General features: G+C 40.5%; 1 non-coding gene across 1 annotated transcript; it reads right to left on the minus strand.

The window, feature by feature from the left end:
• Positions 1–10,690: 10,690 nt before the first annotated feature.
• Positions 10,691–10,797, minus strand: LOC111748059 (U6 spliceosomal RNA). The gene has a single exon (XR_002783990.1). It is a non-coding gene; the product is annotated as a U6 spliceosomal RNA (small nuclear RNA).
• Between the last annotated feature and the right edge of the window lie 2,630 nt (positions 10,798–13,427).

The raw sequence follows: 13,427 nt of genomic DNA on the forward strand, positions 1-13,427 counted from the left end.
GCATGGAGTCCCTGGGTGGTGAAAGTGGTCAAGCATTCTACTACTATCTGGAAGGGTGGTGGTTTAAACCCACCCAGAGGCACCTTGGAAGACAGCCCTGATGGTCTGCTTCCAAAAGGTCACAGCCTTGAAAACCCTATGGAGCAGTTCTACTCTGCACACATGGGCTTGATGGCAACTGATAATAATAACGACTGGATGCATTACAAACTCAGACAGGAGTGTCCTTGGAAGAACCATAATGCAAGGGAAATGGTTAGCATGTCTCCTGTTAATAATTATGCTTATTATTGTATGCATGTGGTACAAAATAGTCACTCAACAACTTTTATTATTTTTATTATTTGATCACCACTTTTAGGGAAGGTGCAGTTGGTGTTAGAGTCTCAGGTCAAAGGGCACAGGATGGAGGAGCCTGGGTGGACGAGACATACATGACCCAACAGATGACCTCAGTTGACCTGTATCCCCAAGACAGTGTGGTGGATAAGCCAGACTGCCTGTGTGACTTGGGCAAGTTACTTAACCTCTTTTTTGCCTCGTGTTACTCATCTGTAAAATGAGGGTATTTAATAGCCTCTATCTTTTTGTGTTGTAAGGATTAAAGGAATCAAAAGGAGTAAAGATCTTCGAGTAGTTCTTGACACAAGAAGACGCTCAGTACACATCACCTGTTATTATCCTTTAAGCCACAGACAGTTTTCCAAGCCCTTTGTCACCTGGTCTCAGTTTTGACCTAGAAATCAGACCTTTGAGTGAGAGGGCAAGGTCCTTATCACCCCCATCGCACAGAAAGAGAAATGGTGGCCAAACAGGGCCAAATTAAGTCATGTGAGGGCTCTAAGCTCTGATAATCTGTGGTGTCCCCTCCCCTGCTTACTCATGCAATTGAACAAGATATGTGAGTTATATAAATATATGTTATCTATTAATATAATCCATCCTTGCCCAGCAACTGCCCATGTTGGATCCAGTTGTATAAATGGGTGAATGTAGCAAGAGTTGGACTCAACAGCCACCCCCACCTCTTGTTTATTAGAAAGAAATAGCATACTTCCAAGAGACCTGTGAGATAAGGAATTTCAATCACACAGGAGGGGACTGTAGGAGAAAGATGTCAACAAAGATGTGTTGAAGTGGTAGGGGCCTCATAGCTTAAAGAATCTTGCAAGAACCTTGCATGTGTGCACCCTCGTGACCCTGTGTGAACTTTATTTCTGGCTGGCACATTCTCACACACTGGAGCTGGTATCAGTTTCATTTAGTGCCCTGCCAGTTCCCTTTCACTGCAGCACGCATTTTTCCTTGTGTCCTGCCTGCTTGGCATCTTTCCTTTGGAGAGCTTGTGCCCCTGTTTCGTTGATGCCCCAGGCACATGCTTACCTTGTTTATTGGGCAATCCATCCCTGTGACCAGAGCAGAAGCTAGGATTATGTAGGGTGTTGTGACAGATCCTGGCCTAGAACCCAGCACTCCTGCCTTCCTCAACCAGGCCTGCAAAAGCTGCCTAACTAGTTGCTGTTGAGTCAACTCCAACTCATGGTGACCTCATGTGTGTCAGAGTAGATCTGTGCTCCATAGAGTTTTCAATGGCTGACTTTTTTGGAAGTAGATTGCCAGACCTGTCTTCCAAAGTGTCTTTGAGTGGACTTGAACCTTCATCCTCTTGGTTATTAGCCAAGTGTGTTAACCATTTTCACCACCTAGGAACTCCTAAGAGCTGCCTAGATAGATAGCTGTCATGGGTGGGCTCAGACTAATGACAATCCTCACAATCACCAGCATGTTCAAGTCCATCTCTGTGGCTATTGTTCCAATCCATCTCACCAAGAGTCTCCCATACTGTCACTGGCCCTCTACTTTACCAAACATGATACCCTCCTCCTGTGATTGATTCCTCCTGATGATGTGTCCAAAGCAAGTGTTTTGGGCAATGTTCTGTTGTGACCCATAGGGTTTTCACTGGCTAATTTTCAGAAGTAGATCACCAGACCTTTCCTCCTAGTCCATCTTAGTCTGGAAGCTCCGCTGAAACCTGTCCACCATGAGTAACCCTGCTGATATTTGAAATACTGGTGGCATAGCTTCCAGCATCACAGCAACATGCAAGCCACCACAGTAGAACAAACTGACAGATGGGTGGTGAAATTGTTGCCTAGGATTCCACTAATGTCTGGAGCCAGGATTTTGTTAAGTGGGGAGTGGGCTTTTAAGGTCTGGAGCTGGGCATGGGCAACACCAGTCTGGACAAATAAGAACAAGGATGCTTATGGCTGAAAGGTGGCTCCTTTTAACACCTCTGCTGATGTCTGTGTCCACTCCTACTTTCTCTGTTAGTTTCGGGATTATAGGGATTAATTGTCTCTGCCTTTTCTCATCCTCTCTTGCAAAGTGGGGCAGAAGTCTGGTAGTCAGCCAATCCCACAGCCTTTCCCTGCAAGGAAACCTACGTTTACAGAACCAGCTGGATCCAGCCACCTTCTTCCTTGTAAGCAATGAATGGGAAAGATTTTTGTCCTGTGCTGGAAAGAAATTCCAACTTTTTAAGATCTTCTGAGGTAACCCCTAAACATGAGTGAAGAAGATCTCCTGGTTCTAAAATTCTAAACCTCTCTGATTCTAAGAGTTAGAAAGTTAGCAACTCTCTGATTCTTATTCTACAATTTTGATTCTATGTGTCAAGGCATGGCTCATTCGGGAGAATTAAAAAGTGAAGCTGTTTTTTTCTAGATGTTTCGGTGTTCACATGTGGGACAGATCTTTGTTTTTGGAAGATTCCCTTACTTGAGCTGAGTCAGCACTTGAGGCCCTGGTGAAAGTGAAGGACAGAGTTGAACAGAAGCCTCTCCAATGATCCTGGGTCAGTGTTGCTCTGTTGCAAGTCATAGAAGCTCAATTTAAACTAACTATAGCAAAAATGGAAATCTGTTGGCTCACATTGTGGGATTGCTAAGAGGTTGCCATATTTGGATTCAGGTGCTCAGATGGGTCTTCTGGACCTTGTCCATCATTGCTATGGCCGCTAACAAAAAGGTCAGCAGTTCAAATCTGCCAGGCGCTCCTTGGAAACTCTATGGGACAGTTCTACTCTGTCCTATAGGGTCGGAATCGACTTGACAGCACTGGGTTTGGTTTTTGGTTTTGGTCCATCATTGCATCTTTTGGGTCCACTGGTCTATTTTTTACTTTGTTTTCTTCTATGTCTTCTAGCAGATTGGGCAAATCTGCTGCAAAAGATCTTTTTTAAGTGTTAAAAAGCAAAGATGTCACTTTAAAGACTAAGGTGATTCTGACCCAAGCCATGGTGTTTTCAACAGCCTCATATGCATGCAAAAGCTGGACAATGAATAAAGACAGAAGAAGGATTGGTACCTTTGAACTATGGTGTTGGTGAAAAATATTGAATAGACCATGGACTGCCAGAAGAACGAACAAATTTGTCTTGGAAGAAGTACAGCCAGAGTGCTCATTAGAAGCGAGGATGATAAGACTTCGTCTCAAGTAATTTGGACATGAAATCAGGAGGGACCGGTCCCTGGAGAAGGACATTATGCTTGGTAAAGTAGAGGGTCAACGAAAAAGAGGAAGACCTCAATGGGATTGATTGACACAGTGGCTGCAACAATGGGCACAAGCATAGCAACAGTTATGAGGATGGTACAGGACCAGGCAGTGTTTCATTTTGTTGCACATTGGGTCGCTATAAGTCAAAGATGACTGGACAGCACCTACTAACAACAGGCCTTCTCCAAGTGGTGATAAGATGGTCCTTGGCAGTCCTAGGCTTACACTGTCTTTGGTAGACTATACCATTATCAAATATTTTCTTCCTTTCTTATTGGGTCTTTCTCTATAGGAGGATTATATTTCTTACCCCTGACTTCAGGCTTGCCCTTTTAACTTGTTTTGAGCAATAAAATGTGAGTGAAAATGGGATATGAAGTTTCTGACCAAAATTTTTAAAGATCATCCTATCTTTCTGTTACCAGCCTTTTCCACCACATGGGACTGGCCTGTCCCAGATAGGGGGTCCTACTTCAACCTTAGTCCATCGATGAAGAGAACATGGAGCAAATCCATAGATAATTAGTAATGGACATGAATGCATGTGAGTAATATGCATTTGCTGGGTCATCGTTAGTACAGCATAACTTAGTCTTAGCTGACTGATACATTGCATTTATAATTCTGTTTGCCTTTTCCCTATGGCTCAAGCAGTAGTATCAGAAAGAAGTCTGAGCAGTCCTTCCTGGGTCATGTGCCCGTCTCATATCTGATCATTGTGGATGTGGGGAATGGGGTACAAGGTTATGCCTGCGTCATGATCCCATCCCTGTCTCCTCCATCCCAAACCACATGAACTTGAGCAAGTTTCCTATGGAATGGGGGAGGAGCTGTTCTCGAAGTGATATTGCATAGGGAGATGAAGTACGTCCAATACAAGACCCTTCTTATGGAGAGCTGTCTCCAGGTCAAAGTGAGATAAAATTGCCTTTTGAAGTTCATATTGCTTAGAACCCCTCTCATGGATTGGGATGCATATGACTGAAGTCTGATGCCACTAAAGGATTCCAAAGACCCCAGAGGGAATCTCGTTTTGAGAGTAGTGGGTTGATCAACCTGCTGTGGATACCCTTGAATCCAAGGCATGAATATTCATGGGAAAGGACTTGTCCAGGCAGAGTATGAGGCTGAGGCTGGAAGAGCCTTCAAACCCAGCCTCCCTGTTCTCCTCTCTCTAATTTAGGAACAGCAACTGAACACATGGCATGAAGTAGAAGAGCTATTATCCTAGAAACCCAAACATGAAGGACAATTGCTGCTTGTAGAGAAAGGCAGTATAGCATGTCAATTAAGTGCATAGCTCTGGGTTCAAATCCCAGATATGCCTCTTGGTCTCTGTGTGAATTTGGACAAATGACTTAGCCTTCCTGGGACTGAGTTTAATTATCTGTGAAATAGATGTAATAATTGTATCTACTTCAGAGGGCTGTTGAGAGGATTACATGACTCATTAGATGCAAAGGCTTTAAAATTACTTAAAGACAATTAAGCAGAAGTCAAGAAATCAAAGAAATCAAATGACATGTTGCATCAGGCAAATCTGCTGCAAAAGACCTCTTTTAAGCGTTAAAAAGCAGAGATGACACCTTGAGGACTAAGGTGGGCCTGACCTAAGCCATGGTATTTTCAATTGCCTTGTATGCATGTGAAAGCTGGACCATGAATAAGGAAGACAGGAGAATTGATGCCTTTAAATTATGGTGTTAGTGAAGAATATTGAATATACCATGGACTGCCAGAGGACGAACAAATCTGTCTTGGAAGAAGTAAAGCCAGAACGCTTCTTAGAAGGGAGAATGGCAAGACTTCGTCTCACATACTTTGTACATGTTATCAGGAGGGACCAGTCCCTGGAGAAGGACATCATGTTTAGTAGAGGATCAGTGAAAAAGAGGAAGACCCTCAACAAGATGGATTGATACGGTGGCTGCAACAATGAACCCAAACATAGCAACGATTACGAGGATGGCACAGGCCCAGGCAGTGTTTCATTCTGTTGTTTATAGGGTCGCTATGAGTCGAAACTGACTCTGTGGCTAACAACAACAAAGACAATTAGAGTCATGTGACCATTAGTTATGATTATAGCGACCAGCTAAACATCTAAAAAATGAAAATCATTACAATTGACTGGTAATAGCATTAGAATAAATGGAGTAAAAGTTGAAGTTGTCAGTTCATTCTACTTGGATCAATAATCCATGTTCATGGAAGCAGCTGTCAAGCAATCAAACAATGTATTGCATTGGGCAAATCTGCTGCAAAGGGCCTCTTTAGAGTTTTCAAAAGTAAAGATGTCACTTTAATGACTAAGGTGCACGTGGCTGAAGCCATGGTCCTGTGAATCGCCTCATACCCATGTGAAAGCTGGACAATGAAAATGGAAGATGGAAAAATTGATACATTCAAATTGGGGAGATCAAGAATATTGAATATATGTGGACTGCCTGAAGAATGAACAAACCAGTCTTAGAAGAAATACAACCAGGATGCTCCTTAGAAGAGAGGATGATGGTACTTTGGCTTGCTTACTTTGGACATGTCCTGAGGAAAGACCAATTACTAGAAAAGGATATCATGTTTGGTAAAGTAGAGGGTCTGTAAAATTGAGGGAAACCCTCAATGAGATGAGCTGACACAACAGCCACAACAATGGACTCAAACATGCCAATCATCATGAAGATGGCTCAGGACTGGGGACCGGACAACGTTTTGTTCTGTTATACATCACATTGCTATGAGTTGGAGCCAACTCAATGGCAACTAATAACAACAAGAAGCATCTACCAGCCTGCCTAAGGCCCGTGCCTCAGAGTCTCCATTTCTCTTTCCTTCATTTGGAAAGAGATGTGCCCATCCTCTCCCTCCAGATTTTTAAATTATTTTAATTGAATCAGCAATACAGTCATTTGATCCCAAATTGAAAAGCTACAAATGGATGTAAGGTGAAATTCTTGTTCTAACCCATCCTCCTGCCATTAGTTGCCCTCAGCAGAAGGGATTTACTTTTTTAAAAAACTACAATTTTTGCATAGATTTTGCTTCTTGTTTTATTTTTTAAATTTCTTCTTTTTTTTTTTTTGAGCTATAAATCATATGTAGTCATGAGCACATGTATTGAGTGAAGACCCTGAAGAATTTTTACATTTGTACATACCATAGAGCACTGGTGGAACAGTAGTTAAGAGCTACAGCTCCTAACCAAAAGGTCGGCAGTTTGAATCCACTAGCCGCTCCTTGAAGACCCTATGGAGTACTTCCACTCTGTGCTATAGGGTCACTATGAGTTGGAGTCGACTCGACAGCAATGTTTTTTTTTTTTTTTTTTTTTTTTAACATACCATGTTAATACCATTCAGAATGTTCCCAACACTCCGGAAGTCTCTTTCATGCCCTATTCAGCGGTAACCACTATTCTGATTTTCATAAATTTGTTTACTCATTTTTGAAATTCATATAAATGGAATCATAGAGAATATTATTCTTTGTGTCTGGCTTAAAAAAATAATTTGTTGAGGTAGTAATTCACAATGTTGCACAAACATCACCTCTATCTAGTTCCAAAACATTTCCATCACACCTAAGTAGAGCCCCTTCCCCATTAAGTAGCTTCATCCCATCTCCACTCCCTTTCATGGCCCCCCAACCCCTGGCAATCACCATGTTTGACTTCTCTTGCTTCAAATGACGTCTGTGAGATTCACTCACATTGTTGCATATATCAATAGCTTGTTATTTTTTTTATTGCTATGCATAATATCTCTGTATAAATAGGCTACTACTTATTTATCCCTAATTATATATGTATAATTAGGGATAAATAAGTAGTAGCCTATTTATACTTTTTTATATATGTATACATATATATGCATATATACATACATACATGTACATATACGTGTGTGCATATGAATGGAAACCCTGGTGGTGTAATGGTTAAGCGCTATGGCTGCTAACCAAACGGTTGGCAGTTTGAATCCACTGGCTGCTCCTTGGAAACTCTAAGGGGCAGTTGTACTCTGTGCTGTAGGGTCACTATGAGTTGGAATCCACTGGATGGCAACAGGTTTGGTTTGGGTTTTATATATACAAATGTTTTTGTTGTCAGGTGCGGTGGAGTGAGTTCCGACTCATAGCGACCCTGTGTAAAACATAATGAAATTCTGTCTGGTCCTGCTCCATCCTCACAATTGTTGTTATGCTTGAGCCTGTTGTTGTAGCCACGGTGTCAGCCATCTTGTTGAGGGTCTTCCTGTTCTTCACTGACTCTCTACTTTACCAAGCATGATGTTCTTCTCCAAGGACTGATCCCTCCTGATAACATATTCAAAGTATGTAAGACTGTGCTTCTAAGGAGCATTCAGGTTGTACTTCTTCCAAGACAGATTTGTTCGTTCTTTTGGCAGTCCATGGTATATTCAATATTCTTTGCCAATGCCACAGTTCAAAGGCATCAATCCTTCTGTGGTCTTCCTTATTCATTGTCCAGCTTTCGCACGCATGTGAGGTGATTGAAAATATCATGGCGTGGGTCAGGCGCACCTTAGTCCTCATGGTGACATCTTTGCCTTTTAACACTTTAAAGAGGTCTTTTGCAGCAGATTTGCCCAGTGCAATGCTTCTTTTGATTTCTTGACTGCTGCTTTCTCGGGTGCTGATTGTGGATCCAAGTGAAACGAAATCCTTGACAACTTCAATCTGTTCTCCATTTATCATGATGTTGCTTATTGGTCTAGTTGTGAGGATTTCTGTTTTCTTTCTGTTGAGGTGCAACCCATACTGAAGGCTGTGGTCTTTGCTCTTCATCAGCAAATGCTTTAAGCCCTCTTCACTTTCAGCAAGCAAGGTTGTGTCATTTGCATAACACAGATTGTTAATGAGTCTTCCAATCCTGATGCCCAGTTCTTCTTCATATAGTCCAGTTCTTGGATTATTTGCTCAACATACAGATTGAATAGGTGTGGTGAAAGGATACAACGTTGACACACACCTTCTGTGACTTTAAACCAAGCAGTATCCCCTTGCTCTTTTCCAACGACTACCTTTTGGTCGATGTACAGGTTCTGTAGGAGCACAATTAAGTGTTCTGGAATTCCCATTCTCAGCAATGTTATCCATAATTTCTTATGATTCACACAGTCAAATGCCTTTGCATAGTTTATAAAACATAGGTAAGGGGAGTTTTTCATAGGTGTGCCCTGCATCCAATATATATAGATGTTCTGGAAAAGCTTGCTGGCTTTTGCTTGCTCTAGATTCAGCATCCAGCTTGGCATCATCTGATCTCTGGTTCTTGGGACTTGAGCCAGTGGCCTGCCATATTACCTGCTGATCTTGGGATTAATTGGCACCTATAGCCCATGAACCAGCAGCCTGCCACCTGACCTGCTGATCTTGGTTCTTCAGCTGCTGCTATGTGAGTCTGGAGAAGCCTCTAGCCAGACCCATGGGGTTGGGTCTTGCCAGTCTCTACAACTGCATGAGCCAGTTCCTTGAGATAAATCTGTGTGTGTATATATATATATATATATATATATATATATATATATATATATATATATATATATATATTTACATACACACATTCATGTTTCACTGGTTTTGCTTCTCTACAGAAGCCAGCCTAAGACAATGTCTTTTCATTTACTTAGATCTTCTTTAATTTCTTTTAGCAATATTTTGTAGTTTTCAGTGTACAAGCCTTGCACCTCTTTGGTTAACTATATTCCTAGGTATTTTTTTTTCATGCTATTGTAAATGGAATTGTTTTCTTAATTTCCTTTTTAGATTATTTATTGTTAGTGTATAGCATACAACTAATTTTTGTGTGTTGATATTGTATCCTGCAACTTTGCTGAATGTGTTTATTAGCTCTAATAATTGTAGATTATTTGATTTTCTATATATGAGATCATGTCATCTGCAAATAGAAATAGTTTTATTTTTTCCATTTTAATTTAGATGCCTTTTATTTCTTTTTCTCTCCTAATTGCTCTGGCTAGAACTTCCAGTACTTTGTTGAATAGAAGTGGTGAAAGCAGCCATCCTTGTCTTGTTCTTGAACATAGGAGAAAAACTTATGTCTTTCACTGTAAGCCTGATATTAGCTATAGATTTTTTCATCAATGCCCTTTATCATGTTGAGGCTATTCCCTTTTATTCCTAGTTTGCTAAACGTTTTTTTATCGTGTTAGGATAATTATGGGGTTTTCCCCCTTCATTCCATTAGTGTGGTGTATTGCATTGATTGATTTTTGTATGTTGAATCACTATTGCATTCTTGTAATAAGTTCCACTTGGTTACGGTGGGATTAGTATGCTCCTGGATTCAGTTTTTTAGTATTTTGTCAAGTATTTTTGCATCTATATTTCTAAGAGATGTTGGTCTGTAGTTTTTCTTCCTTTTGGTGTTTTTATCTGTCTTTGGTATCAGGATAATGCTGGTCTCATAGAGTAAGTAAGATTTCCCTTTTAATTTCTGGAAGAGTTTGAGAAGGATTGGTGTTAGTACTTCCTTAAATATTTGGTAGAATTCACCAGATAATTGACCAGAACCCATCTGGTCCTGGGCTTTTCTTTGTTGAGAGGCTTTTGATTACCCATTCAATTGCTTTGCTCGTTTTGGGTCTGTTGAGATTTTCTATTTCTTCTTGAGTCAGTTTTGGTAGTTGGTGTGCTTCTAGGAATTTGCCTATTCATCTAGGATATCCAATTTTTTGTCAAGTAAGTGTTCCTAGTAACCTCTTACAACCCGTTTTATTTATATAAGGTTGGTAGTAATGGCCCCACTTTGATTTCACGTTTTAGCAATTTGATTTATTTTTATCTTAGGCTAGTTAAAAGTTTCTCAATTTCGTTCATCTTTTCCAAGAATTAACTTTTGGGTTCCTTGATTCTCTCTATTGTTTTCCTTTCTTTTTTTTAGGTGAAAGTTTACAGAGCAAATTAGTTTCTCATTAAACAGTGAGTACACAAATTGTTTCGTGATACTTGTTGCAAACCCCTTGATGTGTCAACATTCTCCCGTTCTCCACCCCAGGTTCCCTATTTCCATTCATCCAGTTTCACTGTCCCTTCCTGCATTTCTTTGCTTTTGGCTATGAGCCCATTAGTCTCGTATACATGAAAAAATACGGAACACTTCATGAATTTGCACTTCATTCTTGCACAGGGGCCATGCTAATCTCCTCTGTATCATTCCAATTTTAGTATATGTGCTGCCGAAGCCAGCACTGTCTATTGTTTTTCTATTCTCTGTTTTGTTTATGTCCAAGTTGGACATTTGCTAGCTGTATGACCTTGGAAAGATTAATTTCTCTATGCCTGAATGTCATAATCTATGCGATGTATATAATAATAGTACCTAACTTAGAAGGATTTTGAGAGGATTGTCTAAAATAACATATATTGAATACATAGAACACTGCCTGTCTTACTCATGCTGTGTGAACATTAGTTATTATTATCTCAACCAACAAAGGCTATCAGTATAGTTATGGACAAGCATCCTTCAATCTGTGTGGGACCAAACTTCAACTGTAGCAGATAAATGTCAGTATTGTGCTGGTCAGACTCCACATTTGTCTTTGCTTGAATTTGGAAGCAGGTGTTGATCTGCTCTCCATCTTGTTTTTAAGTTTTTCCCCTCTTTTTGAACAGGTAATACTTTCACATGGTGTGAGATACGAAAGGTATAAAATGATTTAAGATGAAAATTCTCTTACTCAGTTCCCAGAGGATACTAATGTTTACCAGTTTCCAGTGTATTCTCAATACACAAATGATAGCTTATTATAATTACACGTACTGTATCAGTCAGGATGAACTAGGTTTTACACTACAGAGCGAAACTTAATTCCTCCCATTTGCAGTATGTTGGCAGGTGATTCTACAAATTGTAATCACTCAGGTTACATCTTGACGTGTACTTCTATGATCACCTTGTCAGAGGCAAGAGGACTCTGGGAGGTCTCTTAACAGTAATTAAATTCTCTGGCCCAGAAGACACACAAGTCACATCTCACAACCCATTGACCAGAAACAGTCCTATGGTCTCACTAAACCATAGTGAAGAAGGCAGGCAATTCAGTCCTGAAGGAGGGGAGAACCAGAGAGCATGGAGCAGTATTACAGACACTCCATTTCTCTTCTGCATTTTACTTTATTCCCTTGATAGCACATCCTGGAGGATGTTCTATTTCTACACTAATTTTTCCAGCTGCATGGTATTTGTGCAGAATATTCTATTTGCCCTGCTGTCTCCACTCTTTAGAGACCACCTGAAGAATAGATTTGATGCATTGAACACTAGTGACCGAAGACCAGACGAGTTGTAGAATGACATCAAGGACATCATACATGAAGAAAGCAAGAGGTCATTGAAAAGACAGGAAAGAAAGAAAAGACCAAGATGGATGTCAGAGGAGACTCTGAAACTTGCTCTCGAAATTCGAACAGCTAAAGCAAAAGGAAGAATTGATGAAGTAAAAGAACTGAACAGAAGATTTCAAAGGGCATATTGAGAAGACAAAGTAAAGTATTATAATGACACGTGCAAAGAGCTGGAGATGGAAAACCAAAAGGGAAGAACATGCTCGGCGTTCTCAAGCTGAAAGAACTGAAGGAAAAATTCAAGCCTTGAGTTGCAGTACTGAAGGATTTTATGGGGAAAATATTAAAAGATGCAGGAAGCATCGAAAGAAGATGGAAGGAATACACAGAGTCATTACACCAAAAAGAATTAGTCGATGTTCAGTCATTTCAAGAGGTGGTATAAGATGAGGAACCGATGATACTGAAGGAAGAAGTCCAAGCTGCTCTGAAGGCATTGGCGAAAAAGAAGGCTCCAAAAATTGATGGAATATCAAATGAGATGTTTCATTGAACAGATGCAGTGCTGGAGGTGCTCACTCGTCTATGCCAAGAATTATGGAAGACAGCTTCCTGGCCAACTGACTGGAAGAGATCCATATTTATGCCTATTCCCAAGAAAGGTGATCCAACTGAATGCGGAAATTCTAGAACAATATCATTAATATCAGAAGCAAGGAAAATTTTGCTGAGGATCATTCAAAGAATGGCTGCAGCAGTATATTGACAGGGAACTGCCAGCAATTCAGGCCGGTTTCAGAAGAGGACATGGAACCAGGGATATCATTGCTGATGTCAGATGGACCCTGGCTGAAAACAGAGAATACCAGAAGGATGTTTACCTGTGTTTTATTGACTATGCAAAGACATTCGACTGTGTGTATCATAACAAATTATGGATAACATTGTGAAGAATGGGAATTCCAGAACACTTAATTGTGCTCATGAGGAACATTTACATAGATCAAGAGGCAGTTGTTCAGACGGAACAAGGGGTTACTGATTGGTTTAAAATCAGGAAAGGTGTGCGTCAGGGTTGTATTCTTTCACCATACTTATTCAGTCTGTATGCTGAGCGAATAATCCGAGAAGCTGGACTCTATGAAGAAGAACGGGGCATCAGGACTGGAGGAAGACTCGTTAACAACCTGCATTATGCAGATGACACAACCTTGCTTGCTGAAAGTGAAGTGGACTTGAAGCACTTACTAAAGAAGATCAAAGACCACAGCCTTCAGTATGGATTGCACATCAACATAAAGAAAACAAAAATCCTCACAACTGGACCAATGAGCAACATCATGATAAATGGAGAAAAGATTGAAGTTGTCAAGGATTTAATTTTACTCGGATCCACTATCAACACCCATGGAAGCAGCAGTCAAGAAATCAGAAGACAGATTTCATTGGGTAAATCTGCTGCAAAGGACCTCTTTAAAGTGTTGAAGAGCAAAGATGTCATGTCACCTTGAAGACTAAGGTGCACCTGACCC

The sequence above is a fragment of the Loxodonta africana genome, chromosome 11, assembly GCF_030014295.1.
Source record: "Loxodonta africana isolate mLoxAfr1 chromosome 11, mLoxAfr1.hap2, whole genome shotgun sequence".
NCBI lineage: Eukaryota > Metazoa > Chordata > Mammalia > Proboscidea > Elephantidae > Loxodonta > Loxodonta africana.